The sequence below is a fragment of the Petaurus breviceps genome, unplaced genomic scaffold (genome assembly GCF_028583685.1).
Source record: "Petaurus breviceps papuanus isolate PSGF00001 unplaced genomic scaffold, PetGlider_PUasm1.0 37, whole genome shotgun sequence".
NCBI lineage: Eukaryota > Metazoa > Chordata > Mammalia > Diprotodontia > Petauridae > Petaurus > Petaurus breviceps.
In genome coordinates, this window is record NW_027186296.1 from 102,563,381 (window position 1) to 102,581,581 (window position 18,201).

The window sequence follows — 18,201 nt, forward strand, 5'->3', positions numbered from 1 at the left end:
GAGAGAGAGAGAGAGAGAGAGAGAGAACACATCAAAAAAGGAGGTAATCCTGGAGGTATAAGTCAGTTTTGCTCTCAGCTAGCAAATGGAAGAAATGAGTGTGACTTATCTTTTTTTTTGCATTTTTAAAAAATCAAATGCTTTATTAACTTCTAGTTTACATCATTCATTTCTGCAAGATTTTGAGTTACAAATTTTCTCCTCATTTTCCCCCTACCCACCACATCAAAATAGCGATCCCACTGGATATCCCTTCCACCAATCTGCTCTCCCCCATATCTTCTCCCATATCCCCCCTGACATTCCAGTAGGGCACAGTGCATCTCTATGCCCCAGTGCCTATATATCTTATTTCCCAGCTACATGTAAAATAATATTAATTACATATGTATATACATATATATTAAACATTTGATTTTAAAGCTTTGAATTCCAGATTCATTCCCTTTCTCCCTTCTCACCCACCCTTACTGGGAAGATAAGCAATTCCATATAGGTTGTACATGTGTAGCAATGCAAAACATTTCCATAGTGGATATATTGTAAAAGAATGACTATATTTCCCTCCCTGCTATCCCACCTCCCACTTGTTCTATTCTCTATTTTGATCCTGTCCCTTTTCAAAAGTGTGTACTTCTAACTTCCATCCCCCCAAACTTGCCCTCCCCTCCATCATCTCCCTCTCTCATCCCCTTCCCCTCTACTCTCCTGTAAGGAGAAATAACCTATTTAGTGTGTATGTCATTCCTTCCCTAAGCCAAATTCGATGAGAATAAGGTTGACCCATTTACTTTTTCCTTCTTGTTCTTCCCCTCCATTGTAAGAGTTTTCCCTTGCCTCTTCTATATGAGATAGTTTACCCCATTCTGTCTCTCCCCATCTCCTCTCATTATATTCCTATCTCACCTCTTAATTTTACCTTTTATAAGTATCATCCCTTCCTATTAAATTGGTCCTGTGCCCTCTATCTATGTATACCTGTACACATATATACACACATTCACATATGTATTCATATACCCAGATAACCCCTATATATATATATATATATGTATATATAAATATACACACACACACATTTCTATTCCCTTGAACTATTCTCATACTGAGAAAAATTTCATAAGTTACAATTTCCATTTTTCCATGTAGGGATGTAAATAGTTCAATTTTGATAAGTTCCTTATGGTTCATTTTCCCTGTTTACCTTCTCATGCTTCTCTTGCTCCTTGTATCTGAATGTCAAATTTTCTATTCCACTCTGGTTTTTTCATCAAGAATGTTTGAAAGTCCTCTATTCCACTGAATGACCATATTTTCCCCTGAAACACGATACTCAGTTTTGATGGGTAGGTGATTCTCGGTTTTAATCTCACCTCCTTTGACCTCCAGAATATCATATTCCAAATCCTTTGATCCCTCAGTGTAGAAGCTGCCAGATGCTGTGTTATCCTGATTGTGTTTCCACAATATTCAACTTGTTTCTTACTGGCTGTTTGTAATATTTTCTCCTTGATCTGGGAATTCCAGAATCTGGCTGTAATATTGATAGGAGTTTTCTTTTTGGGATCTTTTTCAAGAGGTGATTGGAGCGCTAGCCCTGGAGTCAGGAAGACCTGAGTTTGAATCCAGCCTCAGACACTTAACACACACACAAACCCACAAACTAGCCATGTGACCTTGGGCAAGTTACTTAACCCCAATTGCCCTACAAATAGCAAAAAAAGAGGTGATTTGTGGATTCTTTCAATATCTGGAAACTGCCCTATGGTTCTCAAACATCAGGGCAATTTTCCTTAAAAATTTCTTTAAGGATGATTTCTAGGTTCTTTTTTTGATCATGGCTTTCAGGCAGTCAGATAATTTTAAATTGTCTCTCCTGGATCTATTTTCCAGGTCAGTGGTTTTCCCAATGAGATAGTTCACATTGCCTTCTATTTTTTCATTTGTTTAGATCTGTTTAATAGTATCTTGATTTCTCATAAAGTAACTAGCTTCCATTTGCTCCAATCTAATTCTGAAGGAATGATTCTCTTCAGCGACTTTTTGAGATTCTTTTCCATCTGGCAAATTCAGCTTTTTAAAGCATTCCTTGCCTCATTGGCTTTTTGAACCTCTTTTGCCTTTTGAGTTAGTCTATTTCTTAAGGTGTTATTTTCTTCACTCAGGTTGTTGACTCTCTTTTTATGATTTTCTTGCATCATTCTCATTTCTCTTCCCAATTTTTCCTCTACTTCTCTTATTTGGTTTTCAAAATCCTTCTTAAGGTCCTCTATGGCCTGCAAATAGCACGTATTTTTCTATGGAAGTTTTTGGTGCAGTAGTTCTGACTTCATTGTCTTACTCCTGTTCCATGTTTTGATCCCTTTTGTCCCCAAAATAGGAGTGTAAAGTTGGGTTTCTCTGTTTGCCTTGCTTCCTTTGCCTGTTCATGTTGCCACTCAATTACTTGACTTTTGGGCTTTTTTGCCACAGTAGGACTCTGCCACCAGACAGGGGAGATTTGTCCCAAAAGCTGGGGTTTTGTCAGATGCCAAGGTTGTTACGGGTGCCCTCTCTGAAACTTCCATATGCTTTGGCAAGCTCATCGCATACCTCAGGATCTTTATCCTAGACAGCAATCCAGATCCAAGCATGTTAAAGCAAGAGAGATTACCCCTCAGACTGGTCTCTTGGTCCCCCTACAATTTGTAGGCCAGGAGCTGAAGCTGCCATATGGCTGTGGATGCACAGCCCAGCACCTCAGCGGTTTCTTGCCCCAGGGGCAAAGGTCAATTGCACTCCCAAACTACTGGATCCTCAAGTCCACACTGCACTGACTCTCACTTTGTCTTTGGCATCTATGGGTTGATAATTCTGGAAACTGCCACAGTTGCTGGTGATCTGAAGTCCCTCTACCTGGAGACTGTTCAGGCCTTCCCTGAGGCTAAAACCTCCAGCTCAAGCAGGGCTGGGGTCCGCTCCCAGAGCACTGTGCTGGCCACTACCTGCTGGCCTGCTGGCCTATCCTCAGACAGAGGTTAGCTTCTCTGAGTCATTTTGTGGATGCTGTAGCTCCAAAGTTTGTTCAGAGTAACCCATTACATGAATTGGAGGATGTGGGAGCCGGAGCCCCATGGAAGTCCTGTTTCTACTCCGCCATCTTGACTAGGACCCCTCGAGTGTGACTTATCTTAATGTTGGATTTTTGTTTCAAAAATCTTGTGGATACAACCGTGGTTGCCACCCAGTGTATCTCTGACACTGTAAATTTTCCTTGGTTGAAAGGGCAGAGGGAACCATGAAAATGGACATAGAAGATGTTGACATAACTCTGTGGACAGAGGCAGATTTTGAAGAGAAGTGCATATACATTGTAAATGACCACTCCTGGGACTCTGGTGCTATGGAAGAACTATCATTCATGCACAGGCATCTTTATCGAGGAATCTGATTTTCAAATATGCAATGGGATGCAGAGGTTATTGGAGTAATAAGCAAAGAATACATACCAAAAGGAATAGGTTTTGGACCCTTAATAGATGAAATATATACCATATCATCTATGCCAATGATATAGTTCCCAAGAATGGCAACAGACAGTATTTTTGGTGGATCTGTTCTAATGGGGAGCTTCACTACTTCATCACTGGCTTTAATGACAAAAAAACAACTTGGTATGTTACATGAACCCTGTTCACTCTGTTCAGGAGCAGAATTTATCTGAAGAAAAGGAATGAACCTATGTCTCTACACCATTAAGCCAAATCCCTGACAACCAGGAACTTCTTGTGTGGTATTGTTGGCACTTTGCAGAAAGATTCCACTATCTTTCCTTTGGAGAGCTGATAAATATGAACCTCACTCAAACAGACATCAGTCCAAAGCAACAAAGCACAAAGAAAAATGAATTTTGCCCAAAAAGTGTCCCAAAGAGAGAGCACAGAGTGAAAGAAATTCTGAAAAATGATTCTAGCCATTCCAAAGGAAAGAGCTTCTTCAGGGCTAACATTTCACTCGTCACTCCAGAAAAGGACATGGATAATTTGAAAAAAAAACTGTAGCCCTGAAAGGCCTCAGGTTGTCTACCCAACCCAAGTTCCCTTTGCAGAAGACTGGTCGAATACTTCTCTGACCTATAGGATGGAGAGTCCTACTTATATTGCTCACTCCACCATGCTACCCTCCATATCTTCCACCACCCCTAGCCCCTCAGTAAATAGCAATCCAGACCAAAGCTGGAAAAGTTCCAGTCCTCATGGTAGCCTGGGGAAAACAGTTCCACCTTTGACCCCCATTTCTCAAGAACATCTAGAATCTTACCCTTACTTGAATACACACTATGGTTCAGGAGGATTGGGATCTCACCCTGGCTATATACCACCTAATCATTTTTCTTCAGTTTTCCTCCCCTCTTATAATGCTCATTATCCCAAGTTACTTTTGTCTCCATATGGTATGAGCTGTAGCAGCCTAAATACTGTGAATAATATAAATGGCATCAATAACTAATGGCAAACAAAGTAGGGTCTTTTTGCTGTTTTTCTGTGTATTTTATTCAGTTTCCAAGCTTCAGTCTTACATGCCTCTGCACTGAACCAATAAGACATGTGAAAATGGGTTCTAACTAATCGGATACATACATGTGGGCTCTAGTCAATCAGATGCTGAGTAGAACTGTATATAAAGAGAGCTAGTGTTGAGAAAGTAGAAATTAAGGGAACCAGCATGGAGAGGGCAAGTCAGCATTAAGAAGAAGAAAATGAATAGAAGAGACTTCTAAAAGCTGGGAGGAAACTTTTGAGAGCTCAGAGGAGACCTCTGAGAGCTGGGAGGAGACCTCTGGTAGTGGAGAGGAGACCTCTGATAGTGGAGAGGAGACCTCTGAGAGTGGAGAGGAGACCTCTGAGAGTGGAGAGGAGACCTCTGATGGCAGAGACTTGCTGAGGGAGCTTCTGAACTTTGAAAGCAAATAGGCTGTGGGGCAGAGACCTGTCCATGGGAGGAGGGCTTAGCTTGGGCCCCTTTTGAGAACTATTAAAGTGAACTGAGCTATTATTACAGAGTCTCTGGACTTTGGAGGTGAATTGAGATGATGGTGCTAGTGGTGTGTGTCAGTATTGTTGTTTCCCTGTTAAGCTTTGTTTTCCCAGAGACAGAAGTTGTGGGCAGGAGCCCCTGGAGCCTGCTGTCAGGCAGGAGCAGGGAGAGCTTGGAGTGGAAAGGACCCCACGAGCTGAGATGTGGAAAAGGAGCACAGAGCTGTCTACATGTGAATCCAGGTGAGAGTCAGGAGAGGTCAACCCACAGAGGAGGAGCCATGAGACTTGGAAGGCAACCTCAGTTTAAGACGAAAGACTTGAACACTTGGTTTTGATTAAGGAGACTGTTCTTGCAGTGACCTAGGGGTGGATGGTGTGGTATTTTCTGTTATTGCTTAAGGATATTTCATACTAGGGAAGACCCCTGATTTGGGGGATGCCATGATATATGCTGTGTAGTGTGATGCTCTTACTATGACCTAGGGGTGGATGTGTGGTATTTTCTGCTACCCTTTAAGGATGTGTTGTGCTAGGGAAGACTCTAGCCTGGGGCACTCTGATTGTGTAAACAAGTATTTTGGGAATGCTATTGAATGCAATGATATATGCTATGTGTCATGACATACTGAATGTCTATATGTGTGTGTGTGTGTGTATGTTGAATGATATGTTTTTCTTAAGGATGTTGCTATGAATATTATACTTTATTGAACAATGTTTAGTTCTGAATAAATAGAGAGTTCATTATACTATGCGATGAAATCCTTAAATTATTCACAGCAGCAGTCCTCAGATGTGCTGTCATGATTGGCATTACAATAACTTTAATATCTTCCCAAGGTTATATACAGTCTATGGTAGTTAGTTGGTTGTCTGTTGTCCTTCATTTTCAAAGAGGATCAAAATGACATCACTATTTCAGTGTGTCGGATTGTGGCTGTTCAGACTAACACAAGCTCAGAATGCTCTACCACAGGATGGGCACAAATAGACAGTGTGAACATTTGGGGCAGATTCTCTAAATTTGAGTGTCTTGTCCTTCTTCTGAGCTATTTCAATTCTGCTTTGCTCATAGAGCACAGTATCTTCTCTGATGAGGGCACGCCATAATGAGCAGCCCTATGCCAGAGTCTCCCATGTCACATAGTCAGTTCCAAAGTTCTTAAGAGAGATCTTGGGAGTGTCTTTGTATCACTTCTTCTGACCACATTGTGAATGCTTGCCCTGTGTGACATCTCTATAAAATAATGTTTTTAGCAAGTGTGCATTAAACATACTTAGTAGAGGAGGCAACTTGCCTCATAGCATGTTCAACTCAGCTACTCTTCCAAATTCATTGCCCTTGGAACTATCACAGAGATAACCACAACCAGAGTGCCCCAGAGATGTTCTTGCACCTTCACCCAACAGGGCGTTATCTATCACCAGCACAGCCACCAGCATGAAAGACAAGCCACATAGTCCAACGAGTGAGTAGGCCCACAACGGCTGGGACAGCTGCCACATCCGAACACATGATATAACATAAAGCTGCCTCAGCGATGTTGGCAGCCACCAGCAGTGAAGGAGCCATGAATCTCATTAAAAGTAAGAAAAATATGACTGGTTACAAAACACTCCCATATCCACTGAAGAAACAGAATGGAAAAGATTAGGTACAAGTGTGTCATTTATCCCAAGACCTCTGGGTGACTCTCAAACCTGAAGGTCCACCTCAGAGAGCACAATGGAGAGCAACCATTCAGATGCCAAACTTGCAATGAGGGTTTCACTCAGATCTCCTACCTGCAGAAACACTACCGGGTTCATACGGACGAAGAACCTCGTGAATATCAGGTTTGTCAAACGTGTTTCAGCAGTACCGGGATTCTTAAGACCTACCTGCAATTTCACTCTGGAGAAAAACTGTACCAGTATAAACTGTGCCGAGTTGAGTTCACCCAGTTTGTGCACCTGAAACTCCACAAGCACCTACACACCCTGGAGAGGCCATACAAGGGTACTCAGTGCCACAAGAGCTACATACCCCTCTGTATTCTCCAGGTTCACCTAAATGGTTATTGCCCCCCAGATCCAACTTCTGGACTGTCCTTAGAGGATCTGACTTAAATCAATGAAAAAATAGAAAAGCTTGACATCAGTGACAATGTAGATGAATGGTACTGATAAGATGTTTGTGAAGGAGAAAGAGATCCTGACTTTTCTCACAAGAGAGATGGAAGGAGACAATTTTGCAAAGGAACATGGGAAATGGACTAATATCAATAGTGTGTAACTTTTGAGAGCTATTAGAACCCATCCCTTAGGAAGTTGGCCTACAGTCATCTATGACTTCTGTTACCTGTAAAGGTCAAACAAGAAATAATTGAACGAATGAATTCTTAAGACTTTCAAGAAATGAAAGAAATAATTTATATATGTGTATATACATACACACATATTCACTTGTGACTTTACAAGTCAGGATGCCTGTAGCAAATTGTTTATACATTGATTCCAATGTTGCAAAGCTTTCCTGACATCACAGATGAGCTATCTCACACTTTCATTCCAGTTCAAAGAAGGAACTCTGAAGTTATTGTGATCTCAGGGTATAAAGAAAAAAAAGGCTATTATATGTATATGTATTATATGTACATACATGTATATAGTTGATTGTATGTATTGAATATGTTCGTAAACAAGTTTGCATAGCCTTTCTTATTACTAAGACTATTTCCTATCAATTATTTTTCAATGATAGTACTTCATAATTAAGTATGCAACTTATCATTCTAAAAGCAATAGTTAGAAAATGTTTATAATGACTGGAAAATTATTGTAATTTGAGTATAAATGTTTTTTGTGGCCATTCTTTGTAGAAAATCTCTGCAATCTGTCTAAATTATGGTGAAATTAAGATTGGAAAAACAAAACTATGTTACTTCATTCAATATGCCTACAAACTTAAGCAGGAGTTGGGGAACCTGTGACCTCAAGGCAACATATGGCCCTCTAGGAAGTTGTACCTTTACTGAATCTAAACTTTACATAACAAATCCCCTTAAAAAATAATTTGTTCTGAATAACTTAGACTCAGTCAAAAGGCTGTACTCTAGGACCTAGAAGGCCACATGTGGCCTCAAGGCTGCACCCCTGCACAGAAAGTTTGAAAATGATGTTTTGTATTGCCAAAGATGGATATGTTGAATCATGCTTGAGATCATTTAGGTTGAACAACATTGTGTAAGTTGGGAGTAGATGTGCAGAATTACCTAATAATAATTTGGATAGTGGCAATATGGAAAGGAATTCTATATCAGCCTCTATGTAGCCCAGACATTTTCCCTACCTACAGCTCTACCTAGAAAGGTCACATGACAGGAAGGCTTGTTTTACTTTTGCTATTTTTCTAAAAGCAATACAAAACCCCAAAGTCACCCAAAACATCCATCACAAACTTCCATATAACTTTGTCATCTCAGTGTAGCAACCGAAAATATGAAGATGAGAAAACGCCTTGTCTAAAACCACTGTTAAAAGCACTAGTGGCTTTTGTGTCTCAGTTTTTTCAGGGTGGAGTTTGGGGTATTTTGTGTGTATGATACATATTTTAATTTCTAGATGTCAGAATTGCACAAAAATGGTGCTTTCTCAGAAAGGAGTTTTGGGGTAGAAAGACTCAGCCCACATTTTGAAAAACTATGCAAGCAAAAACCCCAAATAGTTATTTTCTTGTCTCTGGGTGAAAGTGGGTGATGTACATTCCTGTTCTAGCACATCAACTTTATTTTCTGTAAGACTCAAATTTTCTTCAGTATTTGTATTTGTACATTTTGTGGTTAATTTAATTGAAGATGAAAAGGGCATTGAAAAGTCTTTCAACAATAATTACCTCATTGAGTGTGCCCAGTAGTGCAGGAAATGCTGTTTTATCTAATGCTTTTCTACTTTAGAGAAGAAACCGAGTGTGCACAAAAAACTTAGAATGTGTTGTTACTTTTTATTAAAGTTTCCCTCTATCTCCTTAAAATTAAAAAAAATATATATATATATATACTGAAGGATTGGGGTCAGAAAGGGAATGGGGGTGAGGGTCAAAAGGTAGAGATAGAGTCATGATTTAGGGTCAAGTATTGTATTCCTTTTATGTGCAAAACACTGTGGTGAATATATAGATAACGGAGGAAGTATATGTCTTCAAGGAATTTAAAATCTACTTAGGGAGACAAGATAATACACATAAAAACATCATTACCAATGGGGCCATTTTCTGAGAATATCATACCAGTGGGGCCCCAAAATTCAGGGAAGGAAGACACCCCGTACTGCTCCCCCTCTGCACCAGTGCCACTGACAATACCCAAGCTGGGGGCCAGAAGAAAATCACAAAGGGACTATTGTATTACTTTTTTTCCCTCTCTTCTCCAGATGCATAAGTGATTTTTTTCTCAATTTCCTCACCCCAAAGATCTCTTTTTGGCATTTAAGGTGTACTAAAGAAGGGTGTATATTTATACATTTTATTTATACCACTATTCTCATGTGTGTATGTGTGTATGTGTGTGTGTGTGACATTGTGAGCCAAACCAGGTAATAGAAACTAATTTTCATAAAAGATGAAAATCAAACCTTTTTAGAGGACTTTGCATCACACTTGATGACCTCCAACCTAGGACAATGATGTGTTGGGCATTTGAAAGAATCTCAATATGCATATGTATATAGTCCTTTTCTGTAGGTTATATAAGGTCTAACAGTGAAGACCCCAAAACTCTGACAGAAAAAGGAAATAAAAATCCCTCCCTACATATGGTAACATCACAAAGACCAGTGGATATGAGTAGAATAAATGATATTTGAATGTCAGGGATAGCCTAATAGAGCTTTATTTCATTTTGTCATAATAAGGTCACACCTAGTTGTTATGGGAATGGGTATCTGAAGATCTTCCCTGCCCCTAGGCCCTTTGATAGGCTTAAGTGACTCTGAGAACCTTCCTTGATTTGAAAATATACTCTGCCCCCTAATAGGCTGAATGTGGTCACATGGAGCCTGTGGTGGGAGGCTCTGCTGATCTGTTTCTCTGTATGCTTGTAACTTCTGCTTATAACTTGTTTGTATTCTATGAAGTTTGGGGTGCTGACCTTTTCCCCCGAATTAGGTAAATGATGTATGTTTGATTAAAGTAAGATTGTTAACCCATTTTGAGTTGCTTTCCTTTAGAAAAGCAGATCTAACAACCTATGCTGGCAGCCATCCTGGATATGCTAGGGTGCTTGCTGCTACACCAGTGTAAGAAGTAAATCCCATTATTACAACCATTACCACTCAGTGCACATTGTCTTTATGTCCTTATTCCTTACAAGTCTCTGATCAGACCATTTTATCAGTCATAGGATTTTATGATGGAAATAAAAATGGCGAATATATTGATAACTAGTAAACAAAACTCAAAATAACCCAGGGAAGTATGTAAATAAAGCATTTGCTAGAGAAAATTTTGTGTGTGCATATGTATATGTTTGTGTATACGTATATATTTGTATATATACTTCTGCCTCTAGCAATGATAAAGTGGACAAATTTACATGCAGAAATGTGGTTAACAAATGCCACCTTATTGTAGACAATCCGAAGTATCACTACTCAGACATACTTTTCTTATCCTCAATCCCTTTTCCCTCCCCCACTTTTTTGGCCTTTAGTGCTTTTGTGTTCACGTTTTTCAAAGATTTATGTACTGCAGTTTTAAAAATTTCAACTTCTCTTTACTGCCTATAGTTCTCCTGACCCTCCCCTGTTCAGGCCTCTTACATGTGAATATAACAGACAATCAGAAGTGGTTTTTCTTTTCTCAAAAAAAAAAAAAAAACCCTGACTAAATTGAATTGACTTTTTACTTTGCTAGAACAACAAATTATCTTATGTTTATGAACTGGATTACATTGTTATTTATGCACAATTATCAAAATGTAAATTAAATACAAACATTCAAGCTTTAAAAAAATACACTCATCACCTCAAATACCCATGCCTTCTATGTATTGGGAAAATAATTTAAACAGTGGACAAATTGTCCACCTCCCTTATCTGTGCCCTTCACTTGCCCTATTCCTACTAACTGACCTATTTCTCATTTTGCCAACATGACACTGATTTTTGTTTGTTTGGGGGGATAAATTAAGTTTATGGGATAAATTAATTTACTCTTCCCCACTTAAAAAAAAGAACATAAACTCTTATAACCTAGAGGAGAATTAAGGACTAGCAATGTCTACTTCCCATTCCTTTCCATTTAATGGGTAAGGCAAAGGAGGCCCAAATGAGGCCTCATATAAAGTCACAGCAAGTTTGTGGCAAAGCTGAGGCTAAAACCCAGGTCTTGGTGGATGGCCCCTTAGTCCACTGCTCTTATCATCCTATCATGTAATTTCTCATACATCATTTCTTGAAATCATCATTTTCTCAGATAGGATTCCACAAATCTGTATAAAAACCCCTATCAACAGAGAATAAGACACAGGGAAAGATTGTGGTATTTATCCGACAGTGGTAGTCCTGAAGTGACTGTGTGATGTGTTAGCAAGCAGGCATATTTGCAGTGACAAACACTTGGGGAGCTGATCACAAGCACCGTCCCACACTTTATTCTTATGGAATGTTTTAAGAGACTCAATTGGCTCAAGTCAGTGTTGGTTTTTCACTTCTATAAAACAGTCGGCAGCTAAACTGATGCTCCCCAAGGTCCAAAAAAGCAGGCGTAATGTATATAAAGCACCCACACAGCCATAGGAAGTCCTGATTGTGTTGTGGCCTTCCTTCAGGCATGCTGTCACAGTAAAATCTTGGGATGGATTTCCTGAAGTCTAGAGGGAAATTATGTTTGTTTGCTGATATGTAGAGTTGCCATCCATAGACAATAATTCCTTCTAAAATCATGACATTATTTAAAAATTACTGGCATTTCTTCTGCAAACACGTATATGTGTATGTTCAATTGATAACCTGTGGTTTTAGTGTGTAGCAGTCAATTCTTTTCCCTCATTCTTTTAGATCCTTCAAGTTTAAAGACCCATAAATAGTACCTCTCAAAGCAGCATCTCCCATTTTGGCAGAGGGAGGAGGGGAGTTTTGGAAAGAGCGCCAGGCCATTGGAATGAAGATCCAGCTGCATCTATTCTCTGTGTGGCCTTAATAAAGTAATTTTCTTTTTCAGATTTTCAAATGTCTATATCTATAAAATGGAGAGGATTATAAACCCTGTACTACATACCCCATAGGTACAGAGCTCTTTGTAAAATGAAAAACATTATAATACATATAATGTAATTTGCATTATACATAATTATATAGCATATAATATGCAGAAAATTATACATTATATCATTGTAAAGTGCTATATTAATGAAAGCTCTTACTGTTATAGGAAAATAAGCTCTTATTATGGAGAACCCTTGAAGTAAAGCAAACATTCTAATTAGGGGTTTGCTTAGGACTATAGTAAAATATTCAATAGTATAGAAAACAAAGATAGGAAACCTACAACAAAGACTTTAATCCTTTAGTGGATCTGAGATCTCCACAATTTTGGTGACTAGAAGAGAAGCTGATCAAGCCCCTTGAACAACTTTAAGTAGGAGGATAAGTCTCCTTTGCTGGGTCTTCATTCAGGTCACTCCCTCTAACCATGGGCAGCTCTCAGGGTTCTGTTCTGAGCCCTCTTTTCCCTCCATTCTACTTCACTTAGTGACCATCATCACCTCCTATGGATTTAATTACCATGCTGATGATTCTCAGATCTACCCATCCTTCCCTAACCTCTCTACTGACCTCTGATCTTGCATCTCCAACTGCCTTTCAGACATTTCTAGCTGGCAGTAGACATTTTAAACTCAACATGGGCTAAATTGGACTCATTTCCCCCTCTCTGACCCCTTCCTCCCCCCACTCCTAGATTCTCTATTACAGTTGAGGGCAATATCATCCTCCCAGACCTCAGGCTCAAAACCTATGATTATGTGAGCCTTGATTCTTCACTATTTCTCACCCTCCCATATCCAATCATTGCTGAGGCCTGCCAATTTAACCACTGTAGCACCTGTCAAATAGGACTCCTTTCCTCTTCTAACACCTGCCACTTGAGTGCAGTGGATTATCTCAGAAGTTTGCCAGTGGGTCTGCCTGCTTCCAGTCTACCCCCTCCCCCCAGAATAAAAAGCAACATTCTCAAGATTCAGTCAGCTGATTCTTTTAAAATGCAGATCTAAGGGGCAGAGACAAGATGGCAGCATAGAAGCAGGAAAACTCTTGTGAGCTCCCCCCATAACCACCTCAAATACCTATAAAATATGACTAAACAAACTTTAGAGCTACAGAAACCCACAAAGTGACAGAGAGAAGCAAACCTCCCGCTGAAGGCAGCCTGGCAGGCCTGCAGGAAGGGTCCATTGCAGTACAGTGGCATCCCAGTCCAGCCCTGGTGAGCCTGTGGTTTTAGCCCCAGTGCAGACTCAACCAGCAGTGGCTGGAGTGGACTTCTGGAGAGTGGATCACCAGCAGCTGTGGCAGTTTCCAGAATTATCAATCCATAAATGCCAAAGTCAAAGAAAAAGGCCACTGTGGAACTCTGTTGGGACTGATGGTGTGGGAATGCGGTCTGGCCCCTGCCCTCTGGGGTGAGAAGTGGTGAAGGGGCAATGGCCCTACAGCTATCACATGGCTGCTTCAGAGCTTCTGGCCTGCAGACAATAGGAGGGCCAAGCTACCATTCAGAGGCTAATCGCTCTTGCTTTAAGCTGCTTGGCTCTGGATTGCTGTCTGGGGTAGAGGTCCTGGGTTGCATGACCAGTGAGCCAGAGCCCATGGGGGATGCAGGGAAGTTACCCAAATGATAGCTTTGTGAAAACCCCAGTGATTTGGGACAAAGCTCTCCTCTCTGGAAGCAGAGTTCTACTGTGGCAAAAAGCTCAAAAGTCAAGTAATTGAGTGGCAACATGAGCAAGCAAAGCAAGCACAGCAGTCAAACCTTAGATTCCTTTTTTGGGGACAAAGAGGATGAAAGCATGGAACAGGAGGTAGACAATGAAGTCAGAACTCCTGTACCAAAAGATTCCACGAAAAATATGAACTGCTTACAGGCCATGGAGGAGCTCAAGAAGGGTTTTGAAAATCAAATAAGAGAAGTGGAGGAAAATTGGGAAGAGAAATGAGAATGATGTAAGAAAATCATGAAAAGTGAGTCAACAACCTGACTGAAAAAAATAACACCTTAAAAACAGACTAATTCAAATGGCAAAAGAGGCCCAAAAAGCTGATGAGGAAAAGAATGCCTTAAAAAGCTGAATTTGGGAGGGGGTAGAGCCAAGATGGTATTGTAGAAGTAGGAGAATTCCATATGACCCTTCCATAACCACCTCAAATACCTATAAAAAATGACTCTAAACAAACTTCAGAGCAGCAGAACCCACAAAGTGACAGAGAGAAGCAAACTTCCCACTGAAGACAGCCCAGCATGCTGACAAGAAGGGTCAATCACATGCTGCTGGGATCAGAGCCCAGCCCTGTGTGAGCCCACTGTTTTAGTCTCAGGGTGACTGCCACAAGCCCAGCTTGGGAAACTTTGAGAAAGTGGATCACCAGCAGCTGTAGTAGTTTCCAGAATTATGAACTGATAAATGCCAAAGACAAAGTGAGAGTTCAGTGAGGACTTTGTCAGAACAGGGGATCCAGGAGTGCGGTCCAGCTTCTGCCCCAGGAGAAAGAAGCAGCTGAGGTGTAGCAGCTGCAGCCACATGGCTGCTTCAAAGCTCCTGACTTGCAGGCCCCACTCCCCCACCCCTGTAGGGGGACCAAGTGACCAATCTGAGGGGTAATTCTTCATGCTTTAACCTGCATGGATCTGGATTGCTGTCAAGGGTGGAGGTCCCAGGGTGCATGACCAGTGTGCCAGAGCCAGTAGAGGCTTCTGAGAGGGCATCCAAGTAATACCCATGGCAGCTGAGAAAACCCCAGAGATTTGAGACAAAGCTCTCCTCTATGGAAGCAGTGTTCTAATGTGGGAAAAAGCTCAAAAGTCAAATAATTGACTGGCAATATGAGCAAGCAAAGGAAGGAAAGCAAGCACAGCAATCTGAGTTTGGATCCTTTTTTGGGGACAAAAAGGATCAAAGCATGTAAGAGGAGGAAGACAACAAAGTTAGTACTCCTGCACCAAAATCTTCCAAGAAAAATTTGAACAGGTTACCAGCCACAGAGGAGCTTAAGAAGGATTTTGAAAATCAAATAAGAGAAGTGGAGGAAAAATTGGGAAGGGAAATGAGAATAATGTAAGAAAATCAGGAAAAGAGAGTCAACAACCTGACTGAAGAAAATAACACCTTAAAAATACATTAACTCAAATGGCAAAAGAGGTTCAAAAAGCCGATGAGGAGAATGCCTTAAAAAGCCAATTTGCCAGATGGAAAAAAAGAATCTCAAAAGTTTACTAAGGAGAATCATTCCTTCAGAATTAAACTGGAGTACATGGAAGCTAGTGACTTTATGAGAAATCAAGACACTATTAAACATATACAAACAAATGAAAAAAATAGAAGGCAACGTGGAATATCTCATTGGAAAAACTACTGCCCTGGAAAATAGACCCCAGAGATATAATGTAAAAATGATTGGACTACCTGAAAGCCATGATCAAAAAAGAACCTAGAAATTTTCCTTCAAGAAATTCTCAAGGAAAATTACCATGATGTTTTAAAATCAGAGAGCAATATAGAGGTTGATAACTCCACTGATCACCTCTTGAAAAAGATCCCCAAAAGAAAACTCCTATATTATATTATTATATATTATTAGGAATATTATTTATATTATACATTTATATATAGGAATAATATGTATTATATATAAGAATAATATATTATTAGGAATATTATAGCCAGGTTCTTGAATTCCCAGATCAAGGAGAAAATGTTACAAGTAGCCAAGAAGAAACAATTTGAATATTGGGGAAACATAATCAGGATAACACAGGATTTGGCAGCTTCTACACTGAGGGATTGAAGGGTTTGGAATATGATATTCTGGAGGTCAAAGGAGCTGGGATTAAAACAAAGAATCACCTACCCAGCAAAACTGAGTATCATGTTTCAGGGGAAATTATGGTCATTCAATGAAATAGAGAACTTTCAAGCTTTCTTGATGAAAAAAAAAACCAGAGTTGAATAGAAAATTTGACATTCAGATAAAAGAAGCAAGAGAAGCATGAGAAGGTAAACAGGGAAAAGAAATCATAAGGAACTTATCAAAGTTGAACTAGTTGCATTCCTACATGGAAAGAGATAATTTTAATTTATGAAACTTTTCTTAGTATGAGAATAGTTGAAGGGAATATAAATGTATATAATATATATGTATGTATACATACATATATATGTCTATATAGGATGGTATATGGGCATATGAATACATATGTGAGTGAATGTATATATGTGTACAGGAATACATAGACAGAGGGCACAGGACCAATTGAGTAGGAAGGTATGATACTTAAAAGGTGAAATTGAGAGGTGAGAGAGGTATATAATGAGAGGAGATGGGAAGAGACAGAATGGGGTAAATTAACTCCTATATAAGAGGCAAGGGAAAACTGTTACAATGGAGGGGAAGAACAGGAAGGCAAAAGAGAATGAGTCAACCTTACTCTCATTGAATTTGGCTTAGGAAGGCAATGACATACACACTAAATAGGGTATCTCTCCTTACAGGAGAGTAGGGCGGAAGGGAATAAGAGGGGGGATGATGGAAGGGAAGGCAGGTTCAGGGAGAGAGAAGTTGGAAGCACACACTTTTGAAAAGGGAAAGGGTCAAAGTAGAGAATAGAACAAGTGGGGGGCAGGATAGGATGGAGGGAAATATGTGCAGTCTTTCACAATATATCTACTATGGAAATGTTTTGCATAGCTACACATGTACAACCTATATGGAATTGCTTATCTTCCTAGTAAAGTTGGTTGATGAGGGAGAAACATAAAGAATCTGGAATTGAAAGTTTTAAAATCAAACTTTAAATATACATATATATGTATATGTATAATTTTTTACATGTAACTGGGAAATAAGATATACAGGTATAGAAATATATGTTGCCCTACTGGAAAGTCGGAGTGGGGGTGGGTGACGATATAGTTTACAGCAGATTGGGGGAGGGAGTATACAGTAGGACTGCTGTTTTGGGTTGGTGGGTAGGGTAAAGATGGGGAGAAAATTAACTCAAAATCTTGTGGAAATGAATGATGTAAACTAAAAATATACATAACATTTAATTAAAATCAAGAAAATATACTCTCCTACCAATAGGCTGAGTATAATCACATGGAGCCTGTGATGGGAGCAGTTTGTTGAAGGATGGAGCAGAGCCCACAGGGAAGCTGGGAGTTAGAGCCAGCTAGATGGTTGTAAGGAGAGCATGCTTCTGGGAGACAGACAGGTTTGTGAATAAAAGCTGGTGCTTGCCACCTGCTGTGACAGCTAAGCTTGTGCTGGTTTGGGGGAAGGCTAAAGGATGCTGTGGCTCTCTGTGGTGTTCCTGTTTATTAACTTTTTTGCTACTGTAATGGGTTTGAATTCAGTTTTCTGGTGTCTGAATAAATGTTTTGCTTCTGTCTTCTAAAAAAATCTTGTTCTAATTTTTGTACACAACATGACTTATGTGAAAATATGTTTGATATGAATGTATATGTAGAGCCTATAACAGATTGTAGGCCATCTTGGGGAGGGGGAAGGAGGAAGGGGAAGTAGGTAAAGAAAATTTTAAACTTATGGAAATGAATGATGAAAACTAAAAATTAATTAATTCAATATTTTGCTCTAAGTGACTTTAAGGGAGAGACAGAAGGGAATTTAAGCAATATAAAAACAATGACAAGATGTGCTTTCTAAAATAAAACAGACCATTGATAACTTTGAAAAGAGCAGTTTCAGTTAAATGATGAGGTCAGAAGCTTTAACAGAGAGGGTTTAGAAGATTGGGAGAAGGAAGGAAGTGGAGGCAGCATGTAGACATGACTTTATCAAGGAGTTTTACCAAAAAAGAAGGGGAGAGATATAGGATGGTACCTAAGTGGGAGAGTAGTGTCAGATGTTTTATTTTATTTTTAAAAATGGGGAAGACATGGGCATATTTGTAGGGACCAGGGATGGAGCTAAT

At 39.7% G+C, this 18,201-nt stretch overlaps 1 pseudogene; it reads left to right on the plus strand.

Moving 5' to 3' along the window:
- The window catches only part of LOC138168369 (PR domain zinc finger protein 1 pseudogene), a 9,192-nt pseudogene extending 1,789 nt beyond the window's left edge, over window positions 1-7,403 (plus strand).
- The last annotated feature ends 10,798 nt before the right edge of the window (window positions 7,404-18,201 follow it).